Below are 25,578 nucleotides of genomic sequence, written 5' to 3'. Positions count from 1 at the left end.
ATCCAGTGGTTTTAATGTGTTTGCCGATGCATGCATATAGATAATATCACCATAATCTAAAACGGACATAAAAGTAGCCTGCACAATTTGTTTTCTATTTACAAAGGACAGACAAGCCCTGTTTCTATAAAGGAACCCTATCTTGAATTTGAGCTTTTTTCCCAATTCAGTAACATGTTTTTTAAAAGAAAGCCTATCATCTAACCATACCCCTAAATATTTACATGCAGAGACCTGTTTGATTTGAGTACCATCCAAGCTAGTGATTACAAAAGTGTTTCTAACTGAGAGTTTAGACCTAGAAAAAAACATGACATTTGTTTTCTTAGCATTTAAAACAAGTTTAAGCTGTAAAAGAGACCCCTGTAGTATCCTAAAATCAGACTCCAACTGCATTAAAGCTTGGTCCGCTGTTGGAGCAATAGAGTACATCACTGTGTCATCTGCATATAAATGGAATTTACAATATCTGACATCATCACCAATGTTGTTTACATAAAGTGAGAACAATTGTGGGCCAATTATTGAACCCTGAGGGACCCCTTTAAGTAACTGTAAGGAGTCAGACTTGACCCCGTCGACCATGACGGCCTGAGTTCTATCTTTAAGATAGTCATAAAACCATCGGCAGGCATCCGTGCCCACTCCTATAGATGACAGCTTACTCAAAAGGATAGCATGGTCTACAGTGTCAAAAGCTTTTGACAAATCTACAAACAACGCAGCACAGTGCTTTCTATCATCTAAGGCATTTGCAATATCATTTACAACAAGCATAGTGGCCGATGTGGTACTGTGTTTAGATCTAAAACCAGATTGATTGGTGCTAAGAATACTGTTAGCAGAAAGAAAAGACTGTAACTGTTTGTTGACTATAGATTCTAGGATCTTTGCCAGACAAGGGAGCCTAGAGATGGGTCGATAGTTATCCAAATCACTACCGTCACCTCCCTTATGTAACGGCAGAACAAAAGCTGCTTTCCACACCTTAGGGATAATTCCTGTGCTTAATGTTAGATTAAAAATGTGTGTCACTGAACCAGCAATGATAGGTGCAGCACACTTAAGTAAGAACGGGTCTAAATTGTCAGCGCCTAAGGATTTCTTAGTATCAATGGCACACAGGGCAGCTAGAACCTCTGCTTCGGTTATTTTCTGGAAACTAAAAACAGGGTTACCATTTTTCAGAGTAACGGTTGAAAAGCAAGACGAAAAATCAACTAACTGGCCAGTGCCACAATGGCCACTTTTCCTTTCAAATAAAAAACCAGCAGAGATGAAAGGCATATTGCTATGTTTGGTAGCACTTATTTATTTTTCCTTTGCCTCCAACCCCTTTCCATGCGTGGAACGGATGTGGGTGGGGCTAGGTCTACATAGGGGTGCTGATTTAAAAAAATTCACAAAAGCTCTGACGAAGGCCGATACGTAAAGCTTATTAAATATCAGTGATACTATCGAGAGCAGTGTGCGGTTTCCTTTCTCCTACATCCTGTTTCAACTGTTGCCATGCACCTGCAAAAAGATTGATCAGATGTGCGAGTGCCTTTTGAATTTTGTAACATATTATAGTCAAAGTTACACTCCCTTTCAGTCGGTCAACTTCGGTACAACATACTAAAATACAATCATTCCCCATGCTGACCCTGAAGGAGGGAAACTAGGTACAACATACTATGGGGAAATACAATCATTCCCCATGCTGACCCTGAAGGAGGGAAACTAGGTACAACATACTATGGGGAAATACAATCATTCCCCATGCTGACCCTGAAGGAGGGAAACTAGGTACAACATACTATGGGGAAATACAATCATTCCCCATGCTGACCCTGAAGGAGGGAAACTAGGTACAACATACTATGGGGAAATACAATCATTCCCCATGCCAACCCAAATCCACGGATACTAAATGAAATGGCCCCTGGCAGACCACCCAGACCTGACACCGCAAGATCTTTCTTTCTTTCTCTCAGAGGACCTGAGCCCTAGGACCATGCCTCAGGACTACCTGGCATGATGATTCCTTGCTGTCCCCAGTCCACCTGGCCATGCTGCTGCTCCAGTTTCAACTGTTCTGCCTGCGGCTATGGAACCCTGACCTGTTCACCGGACGTGCTTGTTGCACCCTCGACAACTACTATGATTATTATTATTTGACCATGCTGGTCATTTATGAACATTTTAACATCTTGACCATGTTCTGTTATAATATCCACCCGGCACAGCCAGAAGAGGACTGGCCACACCTCATAGCCTGGTTCCTCTCTAGGTTTCTTCTTAGGTTTTGGCCTTTCTAGGGAGTTTTTCCTAGGGAGTTTTTCCTAGCCACCGTGCTTCTTTCACATGCATTGCTTGCTGTTTGGGGTTTTAGGCTGGGTTTCTGTACAGCACTTTGAGATATCAGCTGATGTACGAAGGGCTATATAAATAAATTTGATTTGAAGATGCGTCAGGTTTGTCAATTTATTAATTGTCTTTTGTTTGAAACAGTCCTGTCAATGTTGAGTAAGGACGCACACCTGATTATGCATATAGAAGTAGGACTAGTCTACCTGGCCTGCACACAAATGTAGGTCTATAAATGTGTCCATTTGGGATGTCTGAAAGTATTTCTACCTGGTTGAGAATAATTTTTATTTTATTAAAACACGTGGGTGGTGTTTATATATGGAAAAATACACATTAGAAATGTTCAACCAATCGATTGTTTCGAATCCTGACTGTATCCCAACTGGCCGTGACTGGGAGTCCCATAGGGAGGCGCACAATTGGCCAAGCGTTGTCCGGTTTTGGCCGGTGTAGGCCATCATTGTAAATAAGAATTTGTTTTTAACTGACTTACCTAGTTAAATAAAGGTTACATTTGAAAAATGTAATAAAACATAGAGCATTCAGAAAGTTCAGACCCCTTCCCTTTTTCCACATTTTGTTAAGTTACAGCCTTATTCAAATGTTTAATGCCCATCCAAGAGACTGTCGACCAATCACGTTCACATTGTCATGCTGTGACACGCAGTTCCTAAAATACACGTTATAAACTAAGCTAATTGTCCCAAAATCCCTTTTAAAAAGTCAGGGTATGAGTGAGAAACCATCAAGACACCAACTTTAAGAAGGTTCTAAAACAAAGGTTTCAAACCAATTCATGAATGTTATTGAATCTAGGTATGCTTCATCCTTAATGTAATTGAATCTAGGTATGTTTCACCTTTAACCTCACTAGGGTAGGGGGCAGCATTAGGAATTTTGGATGAAAAGCGTGCCCAAAGTAAACTGCCTGCTACTCAGGCCCAGAAGCCTGAGTAGGATATGCATATAATTGGTAGATGTGGATAGAAAACAATCTACAGTTTCCAAAACTGTTAAAATAATGTCTGTGAGTATAACAGAACTGATATGGCAGGTGAAAACCTGAGGAAAATCCATCCAGGAAGTGCTATTATTTTGAAACGGCTGTTTTTCCATTGAGAGCCTATCCACCATACAAAGACTTGACCCAGTTCACGATCCCTATGGCTTTCACAACATGTGGCCAGTCTTTAGGCATTGTTTCAGGCCTTTACTCTGAAAAATGAGGGAGAAACACCACTTTCAATGAGAGGACAGTGGAAATTTACAGACATGAGTCCTGCGCATGACCAGGAGCGTGCCTTTCTTGTTTTCTTTTTCTATTGACGAAGCTATTGTCCGGTTGAAATATGATCGATTATTTATGACAAAAACAACCTGAGGATTTACGTTTGACATGTTTCTACGAACTTTTATGGTACTTTTTTGATTTTGTCTGCCTGTTGTGACCGCGCTTTGTTCCAATGGATTACTGAACAAAATGCACCAACAAAACTGAGATTTTGGACATAAAGAGGGACATTATCGAACAAAAAACAAACATTTATTGTGTAACATGGAGTCTTGGGAGTGTAACCATATGAAGCTCATCAAAGGTAAGTGATACATTTTATCACTATTTCTGAGTTTTGTTACTCCTCTACTTGGCTGGTTACTGTTTGTAATGATTTGTCTGCTGGGCGCAGTTCTCAGATAATTGCATGATTTGCTTTCGCCGTAAAGTCTTTTTGAAATCTGACACCGTGGTTGGATTCACAAGAAGTTCATCTTAAAACCGATGTATAACACTTGTATTTTTTCTGAATTAATTTTTATTTATATAATATTTCTGTTTTTGAATTTGGCGCTCTGAAATTTCACTGGATATTGGCCAGGTGGGACGTCCCCCTAGAGAGGTTAATGTTATTGTATCTAGGTATGTTTCACCTTCAATGTAATGGCATGAAAAAATAAATGGCTGAATATTTTACAATGACTTACAGTTGAAGTGGGAAGTTTATATACACATTAGCCAAATATATTTAAACTCAGTTATTCACAATTCCTGACATTTAATCCGAGTAGAAATTCCCTGTCTTAGGTCAGGTAGGATCACCACTTTATTTTAAGAATGTGAAATGTCAGAATAATAGTAGAGAGAATGAATGATTTCAACTTTTATTTCTTTCATCACATTCCCAGTGGGTCAGAAGTTTACATACACTCAATTAGCATTTGGTAGTATTGCCTTTAAATTGTTTAACTTGGGTCAAACGTTATGGGTAGCCTCCCACAAGCATCCCACAATAAGTTGGGTGATTGTTGGCCCATTCCTCCTGACAGAGGTGATGTAACTGAGTCAGGTTTGTAGGCCTCCTTGCTCGCACACACTTTTCAGATCTGCCCACAAAGGTTCTATAGGATTGAGGTCAGGGCTTTGTGATGGCCACTCCAATACCTTGACATTGTTGTCCGTAAGCCATTTTGCCACAACTTTGGAAGTATGCTTGGGGTCATTGTCCATATGGAAGACTCACTTGCAACCAAGCTTTAACTTCCTGACGGATGTCTTGAGATGTAGCTTCAATATATCGACATACGTTTCCTTCCTCCTGATGCCATCTATTTTGTGAAGTGCACCAGTCCCTAATGCAGCAAAGCACCACCACAACATGATGCTGCCACCCCCGTGCTTCACGGTTGGGATGGTGTTCTTCGGCTTGCAAGCTTCCCCCTTTTTCCTCCAAACATAACGATGGTCATTATGGCCAAACAGTTCTATTTTTTTTTAATCAGACCAGATGACATTTTTCCAAAATGTACGATCTTTGTCCCCATGTGCAGTTGCAAACCGTAGTCTGCCTTTTTTATGGCAGTTTTGGAGCAGTGGCTTCTTCCTTGCTGAGCGGCCTTTCAGATATGTCGATATAGGACTAGTTTTACTGTGGATCTATATCCACAGTAAAAGTCCTATACTTTTCTACCTGTTTCCTCCAGCATCTTCACAAGGTCCTTTGCTGTTGTTCTGGGATTGATTTGCTCTTTTCGCACCAAAGTATGTTCATCTCTAGGAGACAGAATGCGTCTCCTTCCTGAGCGGTATGATGGCTGCATGGTCCCATGGTGTTTATACTTGTGTACTATTATTTGTACAGATGAACGTGGTACCTTCAGGCGTTTGGAAATTGCTCCCAAGGATGAACCAGACTGAGGTCTTGGTTGATTTCTTTTGATATTCCAATGATGTCAAGCAAAGAGTCACCGAGTTTGAAGCTATGCCATCCACAGGAACACCTCCAATTGACTCAAATGATGTCAATTAGCCTATCAGAAGCTTCTAAAGCCATGGCATAATTCTCTGGAATTCTCCAAGCTGTTTAAAGGCACAGTCAACTTAGTGTATGTAAACTTCAAACCCACTGGAATTGTGATACAGTGAATTATAAGTTAAATAATCTGTCTGTAAACAACTGTTGAAAAAATGACTTGTTTCATGCACAAAGTAGATGTCCTAACCGACTTGCCAAAATTATAGTTTGTTAACAAGAAATGTGTGGAGTGGTTGAAAAACGAGTTTTAATGACTCCAACATCAAATCAAATTTATTTATATAGCCCATCTAACATCAGCTGATATCTCAAAGTGCTGTACAGAAACCCAGCCTAAAACCCCAAACAGCAAGCAATGCAGGTGTAGAAGCACGGTGGCTAGGAAAAACTCCCTAAGTGTATGTAAACTTCCCTCTTAAACTGTATCAACAGCTGTAACAATTTGACCCCGACAGCAAATCTTAACTGGCAATTATAGAATATACTATATAGCCTTGAAATCAGGTTAAAACTATAATTTTGACCTCATGGGTGGCCAGTCGTTGTATTTATAGTGTAGTGAATTCAGGGGGTAGCCCTAAGCTGGACTCAAACCTGGGTCCAGCGACTGTCAAGCCAACACCTTATAACTGTTACGCCAAGATGTCTGAACTTCTTGACGAGGTCGCTAGGTTTTGGATTAAGGTTGATACAATAGCTTTCTCTATGAATTTGAGAGTGGTTACATTTCTCCAGACCCCATCCCTCAGATGTTTACCAAACCAAGTCTCTGGACAGCCATTTTGTTTCTGTTTAAATACTAGGTTGTCCCTTTAAAAAAGCCACGAATGCAAGGACTGACCATCCATGATATCAACATTATAGTTTTAACCATGTTGAGGCTTAAGTGTTGGTTTACATTGTTTCTAAACATTGGAGTAAAAAAAGCTTATTTGGGATTCTGATGGGGTACAACAGTTGAACTAAGCTCATGAGGCACGTGTTATATTCTTCAAGAATCAATGGCTATAAATTAATAATTTAAAGTCCAAATATGGATGTAGCAATTGCAGATTTCCCCTTTAACACCACACATCGGTTCAACAACTGCAGAGTTTGTGCCTCTGTATTTAAGACAGTACTTACTAATGTTAATCAGGGAACAGTTTCTCAAAACCATCTTATGGCTAAGTTCATCGTTAGAACCATTGGACGCCTTAAGATGCGTTTGGGAAACCGGGCCCAGATATCCAGTTTCCTCCTCTTCCTTTTTCGATGTGACAGTCATCTCCCCATCCTCCTCTTTCTCATCTTCTTCTTTCACTGTAACATCTTCCTCCTCCTCTTTCACTCTGAACGCGTCTTCCTCCTCTTTCACTGAAACGTCTTTCTCTTCTTCTTTCACTGTAACAGCCTCACCCTCTACTTGTTGTTGTATTGTAACATCTTTCTCTTCCTCCTCCTCTTTCACTAGAGTTTCTTTCTCCGTCCAGCAGACCTCCTCTTCTTTAGCAGGAGGAGAGTAGCTTAGTGAGCTCATATCGGGGATGTTAGCTAGCTAGCATTAGCGACTACCCTAGTTCTAAGCTAACTTAGCAAACCAGCTAGCTGACAAACAACGTAAATATATAATTAAATGGGCCAACAAGAACTTACAACAGAAGTGTGTTTAATACACAGCGCCTACTATACACCAAACCAGTGTAAAGAGCGTGAATGTTGTAGCTATGTTTGCTAGAAAGCTACCGAGGTGTCTGACTAGCTGTTGTTGTTGAAGGAGCGTCCGTCCACTAGATTATACGTCACACTGGCAGCATCGCCTGAACCTAAAAGACGCACATCGCCATCTGCTGACTGGAGGGCAACGCAGTTGAGGAACCAAACGTTTATTTTTCATTTATTTCATAAAAGTTTAATATTATATTAAGTCGTTCATAGAGAAGCATATGTTAATTGATTCGTGTTTAATGAGTGAGATTTTAAAACAAACTTTACACCCACTACATATTTGCATTGAACCATACTTCTGACATGGATCATTTTGACCCCAGAGACATATCTTTTATCATAGCCAAAATGTGTTTTATTCAATTCTTCCTATTTTTTATGACTTTGTCAATCAACTTGTCCTTAATAAATCTAAATCATGGTTTAGTGTTTCTGTATCAATATGGATTTTTAACAAATTAAAATCCTTTGGAGTCATTTTGACCCCAGCCAACAGCACCTTTGATAAATAGGACGTTTATTTCAAATAAAAATCGAATCACATTTTATTGGTCACATACACGTGTTTAGCAGATGTTATTGAGGGTGTAGCGAAATGCTTGTGGTTCTAGCTCCGACAGTGCAGTAATATCTAACAATTTCACAACATGTTCCCAATACACACAAATCTAAGTATTTGAATCTAGGTTTCTCTGTAGACATGATCCATCCCACCAGAGGGTGGAGGGGCTCCTGTATCAGTGATTTTGACCAGATAGACATCTGCAGATACACAGTATAGTGCCTCCAATATACTCTCCAAAGATTGGACTTTTCTATACCACATATCACATGACTGTGTACCTGCCAAGGCAGCAACTACTCTTCCTTCTTGTTTAGCATATATTATTGCGGGTGTAGCGAAATGCTTGTGTTTCTAGCTCCGACAGTGCAGCAATATCTAACAAGTAATATCTAACTATTTCACAACATATACCCAATACACACAAATCTAAGTACCTCACTGCGGAGCTTCTCTCTCTTTTCAGGGTTCACAAGGATAGGCATGTTGTTGGATCGGGGCCCAGTCCCCAATGTCATGCTCTAGTACATTTGGGTTGGCATGTAGCCCAATGTCAAAACACAGGTTTAACATGTCCAAATCAATAACCAATATGCACAAACAGTTTGGGATAAATTGAAAACCTAAACATAACATGTGCTATATACACAAACATCTGCCACAATAATCATATTACTTGTATTTTTCAAACAAGCATCTTATAAACTGCACAAGCACCAAAAACGCTGTTGTTTTGACAAGTAGCAATAAATCACTGATATCAATTAGGGGGGAAATCTGGTTGTACGTGATGTTGAAACTAACACAACTAAAAAAACTAAAAAGATATATTTGACCTCACTGGTTAGAGGACAACCTGCAGAATACTGTCAGCTACATTTTGGAGTGATGCATTTAAATTTAGGGGTCGCTAAACATTTACATTTTTACATTTAAGTCATTTAGCAGACAAACAAAGGAACACAACACTTATTTGTCATAACTCATCGCTAAAATAATTTGCGTGAGAGGAGGGAGAGGAGGTTGCACGTCCTGTTAAAACTAACAGCTCAAAAACCACACGGAATCTGGGAATAATGTGTACATCACTGGTGAGAGGACTACTTGTAGAAAACAGCTAGTTACATTTTGAAGTGTTGCATTTTGATTCAAGTGGGTCACCAACGTGGTAACAGTAACGCAACTCTTTTTTGTTAGTCAATTTTTGTTAAATCTCATAATTAGTAACTCTTCCAAATCAGAGCCTGGATTTTACCCCTGAGGCTAATATCCATATCATGTTGAAATTAATAGAACAGGGGACAAACGTTTAGGGTTCTACATTGTGACATCATTAAAATACTCCCACTACAATGTTAAAACATTCTACATTGTGACATTAATTCGTTGATATCATGAAACAACTCCTTCATGTATTTTCTGATATTTGATCAGAGATCTTTTATCAGATTATCTCTGGTCAAAGCTATGAGGTTTCTCTCCTGTGTGTGTTCTCTTGTGTCTTGTCAGCTGGCCAGACTGAACAAAACTCTTCCCACATTGATCACAGCTATAACGTTTATCTCCTGTGTGTGTTCTCTGGTGTACAGTCAGATTGTTAGATGCAGCAAAACTCTTCCCACATTGACCACAGCTATAAGATTTCTCTCCTGTGTGTGTTCTCTGGTGTACAGTCAGACTACTAGATGTAGTAAAACTCTTCCCACATTGACTACAGCAATAGGGTTTCTCTCCTGTGTGTGTTCTCTGGTGTATAGTCAGCAGGCCAGATCCAACAAAACTCTTCCCACATTGACCACAGCTGTAAGGTTTCTCTCCTGTGTGTGTTCTCTGGTGCACTGTCAGATCTCCAGATTGACCAAAACTCTTCCCACATTGACCACAGCTATAAGGTTTCTCTCCTGTGTGTGTTCTCTGGTGTACTGTCAGCTGGCCAGATCGAACAAAACTCTTCCCACATTGAGCACAGCTGTAAGGTTTCTCTCCTGTGTGTGTTCTCTGGTGTAGAGTCAGATAGCTAGATGTAGTAAAACTCTTCCCACATTGAACACAGATATAAGGTTTCTCTCCTGTGTGTATTCTCTGGTGCACTGTCAGATAGCTAGATGTAGAAAAACTCTTCCCACATTGATCACAAGTATAAGGTTTCTCTCCTGTGTGTGTTCTCTGGTGTAGAGTCAGATAGCTCGATGTAGTAAAACTCTTCCCACATTGAACACAGATATAAGAATTCTCTCCTGTGTGTATTCTCTGGTGCACTGTCAGATAGCTATATTGACCAAAACTCTTGCCACATTGAACACAGCTATAAGGTTTCTCTCCTGTGTGTGTTCTCTGGTGTAGAGTAAGATTGCTCGATGAGGCAAAACTCTTCCCACATTGACCACAGCTATAAAGTTTCTCTCCTGTGTGTGTTCTCTGGTGTAATGTCAGCTGGCCAGATTGAACAAAACTCTTCCCACATTGATCACAGATATAAGGTTTCTCTCCTGTGTGTGTTCTCTGGTGTAATGTCAGCTGGCCAGATTGAACAAAACTCTTCCCACATTGATCACAGATATAAGGTTTCTCTCCTGTGTGTGTTCTCTGGTGTAATGTCAGCTGGTCAGATCGAACAAAACTCTTCCCACATTGATCACAGATATAAGGTTTCTCTGCTGTGTGTGTTCTCTGGTGTAGAGTCAGATTACTGGATGAGGTAAAACTCTTCCCACATTGATCACAGATATAAGGTTTCTCTCCTGTGTGTGTTCTCAGGTGTTCTTTTAGTGAATTTGGTATTGAGAAATATAACCCACAATCAGAGCAGCAGTTCGATATCTTAGTGGGTCTCTGCTGGTGTTTCTTGAGGAGTTCTGATCTGGAGAGACTCTCTGCCTCACCAGCATCATGATGTTGTTGAGGCTCCCCAGAGGATCCACGACTGTCCCGTCTCTCTCCTGTGTGAACAACAAAGTCAGACAGATTGTTAAAGGCCCACAACAGCAGAAATCCACTGTTTATTGAGGTAAAAGGTGATGCCCAGATCATACCCATGAAGTTGTACAACAATTGACATCTGTTAAATTATTTGATCATTAAGACAGTCAAGTTAGCAGCAAAAGTCACATTTTGTCGTTTTCACATTAGTTGTAACTAGAAATAAGTTATTAAAGTTGTTGAAATCTTAAGCAGTGTGCCAGATGACTTTTGGTCTCCAATATAGGCCCCTTTCTGCGTTTAATAAACACAATTTGGTTGTAGAAACTCCTCCCTGCTAATAAGGAAACAGATAGTTATGCGGAAATCCACTGTAAAAGGTGATGCCAACAGCGTAGCCATGATGTTGTACAACAATTGACGTCTGTAATGAATGTTAAAATTATTTGACAATTGTCTTAAAATGAGCAAGAATAGTCATATTTTGTCTTGTTTTCACATTAGTAGTAACATCGATGATTGTAGGCTAGAAATAAGTTATTCATGTTGTTGAAACTCTAAGCAGTGTGCCAGACGACTTTTGGTCTCCAACTTTTGGTCTGTCTTTAATAAAATTTCGGCACGAGGGATGAGCACAGAATTTGATTGCAGAAACACCTCCCTGGTAATGAGGAAACCACTAGTTATGGATGTAGTATATCTGGTAATGAGGAAACCACTAGTTATGGATGTAGTATATCTGGTAATGAGGAAACCACTAGTTATGGATGTAGTATATCTGCTAATGAGGAAACCACTAGTTATGGATGTAGTATATCTGGTAATGAGGAAACCACTAGTTATGGATGTAGTATATCTGGTAATGAGGAAACCACTAGTTATGGATGTAGTATATCTGCTAATGAGGAAACAACTAGTTATGGATGTAGTATATCTGCTAATGAGGAAACCACTAGTTATGGATGTAGTATATCTGGTAATGAGGAAACCACTAGTTATGGATGTAGTATATCTGCCTGGAGCAAAAATGGTGAGCGAAGATTTTAGTTTTTCACAATGTATTCTGAATGTGAATGGAGGAATCTCAGGGTAGTAACCTCCATTTCCAGGTTGCTTATGAGTGCATTTCACATTACTTTGGATTATAATTGTAAGGCTCGTTTGAATGTCCTGCTTAATATAATGTTTGCTACAGTATTAAGAATTATGTGTAATTATTGAAGAACCGCGTTAATGACAGTATCCATTTGGGAATCAATAAAGTTAAGATTTTATTTAACCAGGTGGCCAGTTGAGAACAAGTTCTCATTTACAACTGCGACCTGGTCAAGATAAAGCAAAGCAGTGCGACAAAAAAACAACAGAGTTACACATGGAATAAACAAACGCAGTCAATAACACAATAGAAAAATCTATATACAGAATGTGCAAATGGAGTACGGAGGTAAGGCAATAAATAGGCCATAGTAGTGAAGTAATTACAATTTAGCAAATTAACACTGGAGTGATAGATGTGCAGATGATGATGTGCAAGTAGAAATACTGGTGTGCAAAAGAGCAGAAAAAGTAAATAAAAACATGGGGATGAGGTAGGCAGTTGGATGGACTATTTACAGATGGACTATGTACAGCTGCAGCGATCGGTAAGCTGCTCAGATAGCTGATGTTTAAAGTTAGTGAGGGAGATGTATGTCTCCAATTTCAGCGATTTTTGCAATTCGTTCCAGTCACTGGCAGCAGAGAACTGGAAGGAAATGCGGCCAAAGTAGGTGTTGGCTTTGGGGATGACCAGTGAGATATACCTGCTGGAGCGCGTGCTATGAGTGGGTGTTGCTATGGTGACCAGTGAGCTGAGTTAAGGCGGAGCTTTACCTAGCAAAGACTTATAGATGACCTGGAGCCAGTGGGATTGGCAACGAATATGTAGCGAGGGCCAGCCGACGAGAGCATACAGGTCCCAGTGGTGGGTGGTATATGGGGCATTGGTGACAAAACGGATACTGTGATAGACTGCATCCAGTTTGCTGAGTAGAGTGTTGGAGGCTATTTTGTAAATGACATCGCATATAGAAGTAGGACTAGTCTACCTGGCCTGAGCGCAAATGTAGGCCTATAAATGTGCCAATTTGGGGATGTCTGACTGTCTTAACGCACCACCACTAATGAGTTGTGGAGCTTCTCAAAGTAATTTTTTCTTCACCTCAAACAACAAGTAAATAAAGTCTAATCAAAATCAATTGCAAATGAGAAAAGTTCCTCAAAGTATTTGTAAAATATTTCCAGCTCTCACCGTTTCGATAACCACTCGGCATAAAAGGGAAAAACGTAATGCGCAGATCCAGTGGAAATGTCAGAAAATACCTGATTACTTCTTATTCTTTGTACAAATAGCCTACAGCTGCGTCTGTCCAGAACTCACTGGAGCAGGAAACTGAGGGCCCATAATATTTTATACAATGTTGCAAGCTTGTTATCTCGAGTTTTGGGCCGACCCAGTTGATACAATGTTTCAAGTTCGTTGCAGACAGGCCATGTGCAGCCAATGTGATTTAGATTATATTTATTTTTATCAGGATACTTTCTACCATTGCTAAAAAAAAATAACTTTTTTAAAATCATTTTCATTTAAATAGAATGTAGATTAACCACAGAGAATGATGTTGAGATACAAAGACTATTATAATTATTATTACTATTATAAATTAAATGAAACTGTTCCAGTAAACTGTGAATATGAAAATCATAACTGGCACCAGATCAGTAGAAATGGTCAGAAATTACCAGAAACTTTAGGAGCATAACATCAGGCTTCCCTGTGGCTCAGTTGGTAGAGCATGGTGTTTGCAACGCCAGGGTTGTGGTTTCGATTCCCACGGGGGACCAGTACGGAGCGAGAAAAAAAAAAAGTATGATATGAAATGTATGCATTCACTACTGTAAGTCGCTCTGGATAAGAGTGTCTGCTAAATGACTAAAATGTTTAAAAAAATCAGAATTTACAAAGGCAAGCAGCAGCGGGAGGAGAAGGCTAAGGAAGAGGTTTTTTCTGATGTTTAGGCTATCTTGTTTCAGAGGGGTGTCATCAATAGCCCATAATGACAAAGTGAAAACAGGTAAATAACAGAAATACCTTATTTACTTAACTATTCAGACCCTTTGCTATGAGACTCAAAATTGCTTTCAGGTGCATCTTGATTCCATTAATAATCCTTGAGATGTACAGTGGGGGAAAAAAGTATTTGATCCCCTGCTGATTTTGTACGTTTGCCCACGGACAAAGAAATGATCAGTCTATAATTTTAATGGTAGGTTTATTTGAACAGTGAGAGACAGAATAACAACAAAAAAAATGCAGAAAAACGCATGTCAAAAATGTTATAAAATGATTTGCATTTTAATGAGGGAAATAAGTTATTTGACCCCCTCTCAATCAGAAAGATTTCTGGCTCACAGGTGTCTTTTATACAGGTAACGAGCTGAGATTAGGAGCACACTCTTAAAGGGAATGCTCCTAAACGCAGCTTGTTACCTGTAAAAAAGACACCTGTCCACAGAAGCAATCAATCAATCAGATTCCAAACTCTCCACCATGGCCAAGACCAAAGAGCTCTCCAAGGATGTCAGGGACAAGATTGTAGACCTACACAAGGCTGGAATGGGCAACAAGACCATCGCCAAGCAGCTTGGTGAGAAGGTGACAACATTTGGTGCGATTATTCACAAATGGAAGAAACACAAAAGAACTGTCAATATCCCTCGGCCTGGGGCACCATGCAAGATCTCATCTCGTGGAGTTGCAATGATCATGAGAACGGTGAGGAATCAGCCCAGAACTACACAGGAGGATCTTGTCAATGATCTCAAGGCAGCTGGGACCAGTCACCAAGAACACAATTGGTAACACACTACGCCGTGAAGGACTGAAATCCTGCAGTGCCCGCAAGGTCCCACTGCTCAAGAATACATATACATGCCCTTCTAAAGTTTGCCAATGAACATCTGAATGATTCAGAGGACAACTGGTGAAAGTGTTGTGGTCAGATGAGACCAAAATGGAGCTCTTTGGCATCAACTCAACTCGCCGTGTTTGGAGGAGGAGAAATGCTGCCTATGACCCCAAGAACACCATCTCCACCGTCAAACATGGAGGTGGAAACATTATGCTTTGGGGGTGTTTTTCTGCTAAGGGGACAGGACAACTTCACCGCATCATTTGACGGGCCATGTACTGTCAAATCTTGGGTGAGAACCTCCTTCCCTCAGCCAGGGCATTGAAAATGGGTCGTGGATGTGTATTCCAGCATGACAATGACCCAAAACACACGGCCAAGGCAACAAAGGAGTGGCTCAAGAAGAAGCACATTAAGGTCCTGGAGTGGCCTAGCCAGTCTCCAGACCTTAATCCCATAGAAAATCTGTGGAGGGAACTGAAGGTTCAAGTTGCCAAACGTCAGCTTCGAAACCTTAATGACTTGGAGAAGATCTGCAAAGAGGAGTGGGACAAAATCCCTCCTGAGATGTGTGCAAACCTGGTGGCCAACTACAAGAAATGTCTGACCTCTGTGATTGCCAACAAGGGTTTTGCCACCAAGTCCTAAGTCATGTTTTGCAGAGGGGTCAAATACTTGTTTCCCTCATTAAAATGCAAATCATTTAATACAATTTTTGACATGCGTTTTTCTGGATTTTTTTGTTGTTATTCTGTCTCTCACTGTTCAAATAAACCTACCATTAACATTATAGACTGATCATTTCTTTGTAAGCAGGGGATCAAATACTTTTTTCCACCACTGTATCTACAACTTGTTCGGAGTCCACCTGTGGTAAATTCAATTGATTGGATATGATTTGGAAGGCACACACCTGTCTATATAAGGTCCCGGAGTTGACAGTGCATGTCAGAGCAAAAACCAAGCAATGAGGTCGAAGGAATTGTCCGTAGAGCTCCGAGACAGGATTGTGTCGAGGCACAGATCTGGGGATGGGTACCAAAAATAATTCTGCAGCACTGAAGGTCCCCAAGAACACAGTCGCCTCCATCATTCATAAATGGAATACTCTTCCTAGAGCTGGTCACCCGGCCAAACTGAGCGATTGGGGGAGAAGGGCCAGGGAGGTGACCAAAAACCTGATGGTCACTCTGACATAGCTCCAGAGTCCCTCTGTGGAGATGGGAGAACCTTCCAGAAGGACAACCATCTCTGCAGCACTCCACCAATCAGACCTTTATGGTAGAGTGCCCATACAGAAGCCACTCCTCAGTATAAAGCATATGAGAGCCTGCTTGGAGTTTGACAAAAGGCACCTTAATACTCTAAGACCATGATAAACAAGATTCTGTGGCTTGATGAAACCAAGATTGAACTCATTGGCCTGACTGCCAAGAGTCACGTCTGGAGGAAACCTGGCACCATCCCTACGGTGAAGCATGGTGGTGGCAGCATCATGCTGTGGGGATGTTTTTGAGCAGCAGGGACTGGGAGACTAGTCCGGAGAGAATCATGTGAAATTATTTTTATGTGATATTTAAATATTGTGTGAAATTATTCTGAATTGATATGAAAGTAAAGCAATTTATGTTTCTAGAAACATATTGCAATTGAGAATCGATTCACATTTAGATGGAATAGTTGACTATTTTAACTGCCAGAGCCAGTCTACCTCTGAAAATAAAACACAGTCCTTGGACCTTGAGGATTAACGGGGGCAGCAATCAGCAGTAGAAACAATAACAAAGCGTACTCCCTGCCCGTTTCGGTAAAAAGCTGAGGGATGGGGCTGGAGAAATGTAACCATCCATGAAATCAACATTCTAGTTTTAACCATGTTTTGAGGATATACGGTGTTTGTTTATATTTACTGACAAACATTGGAGTAAAAAAAAAGCTTATATTTTGGGTTCTGATGTGGTACGACAGTTGAACTAAGCTCATGAGGCATTTCTAAGTGATTTATTCAAGAAACAGATGGGTAGATATCATTAATGTATAAGTCCCAAAATGGATGTAACAACTACTGATTGCCCCTTTAAGAGAACATATTGGGCTAATATAATAGGAGATATTGAGGACTACAGTATTTCAGGCATTGTCATTGGATGCATTTGATCAATTGTTAACGTTTTGTTGATGGTCCACTCTTGATGTTCTACACGTTACAGTGCAGCTTCAGCCATTCCTACAGAACAACATTAAAGTGTAGAACCCCTTTACTGCATATTGGTTCAACGACTGCAGAGACGGTACTTACTGGTGTTAAACAGATCTCCAACCTCCTCTTCTTCCTCCAATGTGACAGTCTTCTCCTCCTCCTCCTCTTTCACTCCAAAAACTGCATCATCCTCTTTCTCTTCCTCCTCTTCTTTTACTGTAACATCCTCCTCCTCCTCTTTCACTCTGATCGCGTCTTCCTCTTCTTTCACTGTAACGTCTTTCTCTTCTTCTTTCACTGTAACAGCCTCACTCTCTACTTGTTTTTGTATTGTAACATATTTCTCTTCCTCCTCCTCTTTCACTAGAGCTTCTTTCTCCGTCCAGCAGACATCCTCTTCTTTAACAGGAGGAGAGTAGCTTAGTGAGCGCATGGTCGGGGATGTTAGCTAGCTACCTAGCATTAGCGACTAGCCTAGTTCTAAGCTAATTTAGCAAACCAGCTAGCTGACAAACAACGTAAATATATAATTAAATGGGCCAACAAGAACTTACAACAGAAGTGTGTTTAATATACAGCGACTAATATACACCAAACCAGTGTAAAGAGCGTGAATGTTGTAGCTATGTTTGCTAGAAAGCTACCGAGGTGTCTGACTAGCTGTTGTTGTTGAAGGAGCGTCCGTCCACTAGATTATACGTCACACTGGCAGCATCGCCTGAACCTAAAAGACGCACATCGCCATCTGCTGACTGGAGGGCAACGCAGTTGAGGAACCAAACGTTTATTTTTCATTTATTTCATAAAAGTTTAATATTATATTAAGTCGTTCATAGAGAAGCATATGTTAATTGATTCGTGTTTAATGAGTGAGATTTTAAAACAAACTTTACACCCACTACATATTTGCATTGAACCATACTTCTGACATGGATCATTTTGACCCCAGAGGCATATCTTTTATCATAGCCAAAATGTGTTTTATTCAATTCTTCCTATTTTTTATGACTTTGTCAATCAACTTGTCCTTAATAAATCAAAATCATGGTTTAGTGTTTCTGTATCAATATGGATTTTTAACAAATTAAAATCCTTTGGAGTCATTTTGACCCCAGCCAACAGCACCTTTGATAAATAGGACGTTTATTTCAAATAAAAATCGAATCACATTTTATTGGTCACATACACATGTTTAGCAGATATTATTGTGGGTGTAATGAAATGCTTGTGTTTCTAGCTCCGACAGTGCAGCAATATCTAACAAGTAATATCTAACAATGGTCCCATGTGGCTCAGTTGGTAGAGCATGGTGTTTTCAATGCCAGGGTTGTGGGTTCAATTCCCATGGGGAACCAATACGGGAAAAAAAGCTATGAAATGTATGCATTCACTACTGTAAGTTGCTCTGGATAAGAGTGTCTACTTAATGACTAAAATGTAAATTTCACAACATATACACACAAATCTAAGTATTTGAATCTAGGTTTTTCTGTAGACATGATCCATCCCACCAGAGGGTGGAGGGGCACCTGTATCAGTGGTTTTGACCAGATAGACACCTGCAGATATAGTGCCTCCCATGTACTCTCCCAAGATTGGATTTTTCTTTGCCACGTATCACATGACTGTGTACAAAACTGCCAACGGTAGAAAACTCTGTCAGAGGTAGAAAACTCTGCCAACACTCTGCCAGCGGTAGAAAACTCTGCCAACACTCTGCCAGCGGTAGAAAACTCTGCCAACACTCTGCCAGCAGTAGAAAACTCTGCCAGCGGTAGAAAACTCTGCCAACACTCTGCCAGCGGTAGAAAAGTCTACCAGGGGTATACAGCGCATTCGTAATGTATTCAGATCCCGTCACTTTTTCCACATTTTGTTACATTACAGCCTTATTCTAAAATGGATGATTTTTTCCCTCATCAATCTACACACAATACCCCATAATGACATCACAATACCCCATAATGACATCACAATACCCCATAATGACAAACCAAAAACAGGTTTTTAGACATTTTTGCACATTTATTTACTTAAGTATTCATACCCTTTACTATGAGACTCAAAATTGAGCTCAGATGCATCCTGATTCCATTGATCATCCTTGAGATGTTTCTACAACTTGATTGGAGTCCAACTGTGGTAAATTCTATTGATTGGACATGATTTGGAAGGCACACACCTGTCTATATATCCCCATTAGTTCCTGTCAAGGCAGCAGCTACTCTTCCTGGGGTTTATTATGGATCCCCATTAGTTCCTGCCAAGGCAGCAGCTACTCTTCCTGGGGTTTATTATGGATCCCCATTAGTTCCTGTCAAGGCAGCAGCTACTCTTCCTGGGGTTTATTATGGATCCCCATTAGTTCCTGCCAAGGCAGCAGCTACTCTTCCTGGGATTTATTATGGATCCCCATTAGTTCCTGCCAAGGCAGCAGCTACTCTTCCTGGGATTTATTATGGACTTATTATTGTGGAAAAACGAAAATCTAATGTCAGTACCAGCGTATTATTATTATTTTTTGTACTTTTACCCCTTTTTCGTGATATCCAATTGCAACTCCCCTACGGACTCGGGGGAGGGGCGAAGGTCGAGAGCCATGCATCCTCCGAAACACGACCCTGCCAAGCCGCACTGCACTTCTTGACACACTGCTCGCTTAACCTGGAAGCGTGTCGGAGGAAACACCGTCCAGCTGGCGACGGAAGTCAGCGTGCATGCGCCTGGCCGCCACAAGGAGTTGCTAGAGCGCGATGGGACAAGGACGTCCCGGCCGGCCAAACCCTCCCCTAGCCTGGACAATGGTGGGCCAATTGGGTGCCGCCCTATGAGACTCCCGATCACAGCCGATTGTGATACAGCCTGGATTAGAACCAGGGACTGTAGTGACGCCAATGACAAGCATACCCATAACATGATGCAGCCACCACCATGCTTGAAAATATGAAGAGTGGTAGTCAGTGATGTGTTGGATTTGCCCCAAACATAACACTTTGTATTCAGGATTTAAAGGTAATTTCTTTGCCGCATTTTTTTGCAGTATTACTTTAGTGCCTGATTGCAAACAGGATGCATGTTTTGGAATATTTTTATTCTGTACAGGCTTCACTCTGTCATTTAGGTTAGTATTGTGGAGTAACTGCAATGTTGTCGATCCATCCTCAGTTCTCTCATATCACAACCATTAAACACTGTAACTATTTTAAAGTCACCATTGGCCTCATGGTGAAATCCCTGAGCGGTTTCCTTTCTCTCCAGCAACTGAGTTAGGAAGGACGCCTGTATCTTTGTAGTGACTGGGTGTATTGATACACCATCTAAAGTGTCATTAATAACTTCACCATGCTCAGAGGGATATTCATCAATAGGTGCCTTTCTTAGCGAGGCATTGGACAACCTACCTGGTCTTTGTGGTTGAATCTGTGTTTGAAATTCACTGCTCAACTGAGATGAGGTATTCATTCAAATATCATGTTAAACACTATTATTGCACACAGAGTGAGTCCATGCAACTTATTATGTGACTTGTTAAGCAAAATCTTTACTCCTGAACTTGTTTAGGCTTTTAATTACATTTGTAAACATTTCCAAAACCGTAACAACAAACAAAACTTGGGACAAGTCAAGGGGTGTGTCACGTCCTGACCAGTAAAAGAGGTTGTTTGTTATTGTAGTTTGGTCAGGGCGTGGCAGGGGGTGTTTGTTTAGAGTGTTTCGGGGTTTGTTGGGCTATGTTCTTGTTAGTCTATTTCTATGTTAGTTCTAGTATGTCTATTTCTATGTGGTGTTTATTGGGTTGACCTTCAATTGGAAGCAGCTGCTCCTCGTTGCTTCTAATTGAAGGTCCTATTTAAGAGGGGTGTTTTTCTATGGGATTTGTGGGTAGTTGTTTCCTGTTTAGTGTTTGTTGCACCTGACAGGACTGTTTCTCGTCGAGTTTTGTTAAGTGTTTAGGTTTTCCTTCATTAAAGAAGATGAGTATTCACGTACCCGCTGCGTTTTGGTCCAATCCCTACGACACCCGTGACAGGGTGTGAATACTTTCTGAAGGCACTGTATATATAAAACTCCTATCCCCCAAACCCAGCAATCTAATAACATCAGTAAAATCTGTTGAAATAAAACCCCAGATAAATATACCTAACATAGTACATATATTAAACAATACATACATCAGAAATAGTTACATTATAGAGATCCATTCATGGATGTACAGGTCTGTTGGATAAACGTTCAGAAATGTCCACTGCTGATTTTTTTTCCAGGTGTCCATAGCGGACACCCTGGCCCTATGAATCCTGTCCGTGGAAAATTCTCAGTCAAAAACGTAAGTCAGAACACAGCCTCTCTATTCTGTCGTGTGATTTCAGGTCCTCTGACTGGGAAAATGTATTTTCACAATGAGAACAGTGGTATGTCTTCTCCTCGTGTATGTTGGAAAGGCTTTTCTCCTGTGTGTTTTCTCGCATGCTTTTTCAGACTCCCTGACCACCTAAAACTCTTTTCACACTGGGAACATTGGAAAGGCTTTTCTCCTGTGTGTATTCTCTCATGTGTTTTCAGGCTCACTAACCACCTAAAACTGTTTCCACTGTGAGAACAGTTATAAGGCTTCACTCCAGTGTGTATTCTCTCATGCTTTTTAAGGACCCATAACCACCTAAAACTCTTTCCACAGTGGGAACAGTGATAAGGCTTCTCTCCCATGTGTGTTCTCTCATGCCCAACCAGGGCCCCTAACTGAGTAAAATTCTTTCCACAGTGGGAACAATGGTAGGGCTTTTCTCCTGTATGTATTCTCTCATGCATTTTCAGGCTCCCTAAACACCTAAAACTCTTTCCACAGTGGGAGCAGTGGTGTTGGTTAGGCGTCTCCGGGTCTGTTTCCTCTGAGGAACTCTTCCTGCTGTCAGAGTCTGGTCTCTCTCCTGCCAAAGACAAACAGATTGTTTAGTTAAACAGAGACACCTGAATGAAACCTGCATTAAATACAATTGTTTTCCTATGAGGTTTAATCTAGACTAGATCCAAAATAAACTTGGTGACGGTGAGATTTAAAAACAAATGATGTAGAGCTCCAAATCTAATTTCTATAGGAATGTCATGTGTCAGGCTGAGCAGAGCTCTATAATAATAGATAATGTCATGTTAATAGGTTGAGCAGAGCTCTATAATAATAGATAATGTCATGTTTATAGGCTGATCAGAGGTCTATAATAATATATATTACTATTTCAGTCAATGTTATAGGCTGCATTTGATCCAATGTTAATAACGTTTTGTTGGTGGCCCACTTCATCTCTAAAGTAATAATTACTATCTTTTCTAAATTATAATTCTTTAGTTCAGCCTTTCCTTGAAATGGCTATTTTGCCCATGTTTTTTGTTGACTAACAGATGTTTGCTAATATGTTCAGTCTCCCCAAAACCACTGTCCTTTTCATGTCAATAATGCTTCTTATTTTATGTATTTCTCCAACATTATTTAGAAATCTGCGTTTTGCTGGTATACACACTCTACGCAAGGCCTACAATATACACACGTCAAAAGTTTAATATATAACTTGTTTGCCATTCTGTGAGACAATTAAGTTGTGATTTTGTGGTGGTGGGTGGGACTCTGATGGTATACACATGTTACAGTTAAGCAATAAGACCCGAGGAAGTGTGGTATATGGCCAATATAGCAAGGTTAAAGACTGTCCTTATGCACAACACAGAGTGCCTGGATACAGCCCTTAGCCGTGGTATATTGGCCATCTATCACAAACCCCCGAGCTGTCTTATTGCCATTATAAATTGGTTACCAACGTAATCAGAACAGTAGAAATACATGTCATACCCATGGTATACGGCCTGATATACCACGGCTGTCAGCCAATCAGCATTCAGGACTAAATGCAAAAACTGCATCATCCTCTTTCTCATCCTCCTCTTCTTTTACTGTAACATCCTCCTCCTCTTTCACTCTGAACGCATCTTCCTCTTCTTTCACTGAAACGTCTTTCTCTTCTTCTTTCACTGTAACAGCCTCACCCTCTACTTCTTGTTTTACTGTAACATCCTCCTCTTCCTCCTCCTCTTTAACGACAATGTTCAGCCACAGAGCTTCTTTCTCCGTCCAACAGACCTCCTCTTCTTTAGCAGGCGAGGAATACATCAGTAAGCTCATGGTTGGGGATGTTAGCTAGCTAGCTAGTTAGCATGAGCGACTAGTTTAGTGCTAGGCTAACTTATCAAGCCAGCTAGTTGACTAACAATGTACCTAACGTTATACCATTGAAATTGTGTCTATTAACTAGATGTCAGAAGTATATTTAAAACATAAAGGCAAATATGCACAAAAACAGTCTAAATGTTTCGGCTGTTGGCTACCAAAGTGGCTGACTCGTTGTTGTTGATCCGTTCCGTCCACTAGATTATACGTCACGCTGGCAGCATCGCCCGAAAGACGCACATCGCCGTCTGCCCGACTGGAGGGAAACGCAGTTAAGATACGTTTTTTTATTTTTCATTTGCAGACAAATGTATTTTTCATTCATTTTATTAAATAATAATATTATATTGAGACGTTCAAATAGAGCAGTGCATATTTTGAGTGAGAATTTAAAAAATACTGTCCTTCACATCTGTATTTAAGGCAGTTTCATATTCATTCATTTAAAGAAACCCCCTGGTCACACACTGGTTGAATTATCTGTCAAACTAGGAACTCTGCAGCCTAGTTTAACAGGGATCTATGTTCTATGAACGCTGCTGGGAAAAAACTGGAGAATAGCTGGAGGAAAACAAACCTAACTGCATCCCCAGGCCCTGGTATATCATCAGACTGTACAAACCTAACTACATCCCCAGTCCCTGGTATATCACCAGACTGCATACAAACCTAACTGCATCCCCAGGCCCTGGTATATCATCAGACTGTACAAACCTAACTACATCCCCAGTCCCTGGTATATCACCAGACTGCATACAAACCTAACTGCATCCCCAGGCCCTGGTATATCACCAGACTGCATACAAACCTAACTACATCCCCAGTCCCTGGTATATCACCAGACTGCATACAAACCTAACTGCATCCCCAGTCCCTGGTATATCACCAGACTGCATACAAACCTAACTACATCCCCAGTCCCTGGTATATCACCAGACTGCATACAAACCTAACTGAATCCCCAGTCCCTGGTATATCATCAGACTACATACAAACCTAAATGCATCCCCAGTCCCTGGTATATCATCAGACTGCATACAAACCTAACTGCATCCCCAGTCCCTGGTATATCACCAGACTGCATACAAACCTAACTGAATCCCCAGTCCCTGGTATATCATCAGACTACATACAAACCTAACTGCATCCCCAGTCCCTGGTATATCACCATACTGTACAAACCTAACTGCATCCCCAGTCCCTGGTATATCACCAGACTGTACAAACCTAACTGTATCCTCAGTCCCTGGTATATCACCAGACTGCATACAAACCTAACTGCATCCCCAGTCCCTGGTATATCACCAGACTGTACAAACCTAACTGCATCCCCAGTCCCTGGTATATCACCAGACTGCATACAAACCTAACTGTATCCCCAGTCCCTGGTATATCACCAGACTGCTGTGACAACCCTCCCACTCTGTCTGCTGAATTCTTTCTCTTTTCTCTTGTTTTCCTTAATAGGATGTCGGTGGGCGGAGCCGGGAGGGTTGTCAGTGAAATGGGCTGGGCTCGGGTGGGTCCCAGGATAAATGCACCTCTTCCCCGTTCATTGAGGAGACTCTCTCCATGCAGACAGACAGATTTTAGTTGTGGCATTTTTTGTGGCTATTTTGGTTGTTTGCATTGGCACCTTTCAACACCCCTCATTATCACATATATACATGCGACCACTCACTTACACTACTGACTAAACACACACCATTGTTAATTGTATTTACTTTACTTCAGTTAATAAATATATTTTGTTATTCTTTATCTCCACGTTGTCTCACTTTTTGTTACGGTCTTCGAGCCGGTTCGTGACACTATGATCAGTGAGCTGGAGCCCAACTAATGGAGACCAGTTAAAACCCAACTAACAAAACCCAACTAAAACATGACTGCAGATCAGAAGAGCAGAGACATACAGAATGATGGCAGGGAAAATCCCCAACATCCAAAATAGATCGATTCCAGAAGTCAGTCAGGTAGTGTGCCAGCAGTAAGCCAAGGTGGATAAAGTTACAAAACTCCCGTAGTCTACTTCACAGAGAACATGCAAAGCTTCCTGAAGCGTTGATGTTTTTCAGCCAATTGTCTCAAAAACAGGTTAATTACTCAAGGCTTTGAGCAACACAGAATTTAGAACAGCCAAATAATTATAGATGACATCCCACACCGTAGCAGCATAGCCTTTATGTCATTATTATACACTGCGTGCACAATTATTAGGCAAGTGAGTATTCTGATCTTATCATTGTTTCTATTCACATTTTCGAACTCCAAACCATATAAACTTGAATGCTTATTGGATTTAATCATTTTCAGGTGATATGTATTTGTATAATGAGGGAGGGTGTGGCAAAAGTGAATAACAC

At 40.7% G+C, this 25,578-nt stretch overlaps 1 pseudogene; it reads right to left on the bottom strand.

Moving 5' to 3' along the window:
• LOC115178614 (zinc finger protein 850-like) overlaps positions 1 to 23,456 on the bottom strand; it is a 150,148-nt pseudogene extending 126,692 nt beyond the window's left edge.
• Between the last annotated feature and the right edge of the window lie 2,122 nt (positions 23,457 to 25,578).

Source organism: Salmo trutta, chromosome 38, assembly GCF_901001165.1.
Source record: "Salmo trutta chromosome 38, fSalTru1.1, whole genome shotgun sequence".
NCBI lineage: Eukaryota > Metazoa > Chordata > Actinopteri > Salmoniformes > Salmonidae > Salmo > Salmo trutta.
The sequence above is the reverse complement of the archived record's forward strand: the minus strand, read 5'-3'. Positions and strand labels throughout refer to the sequence as shown.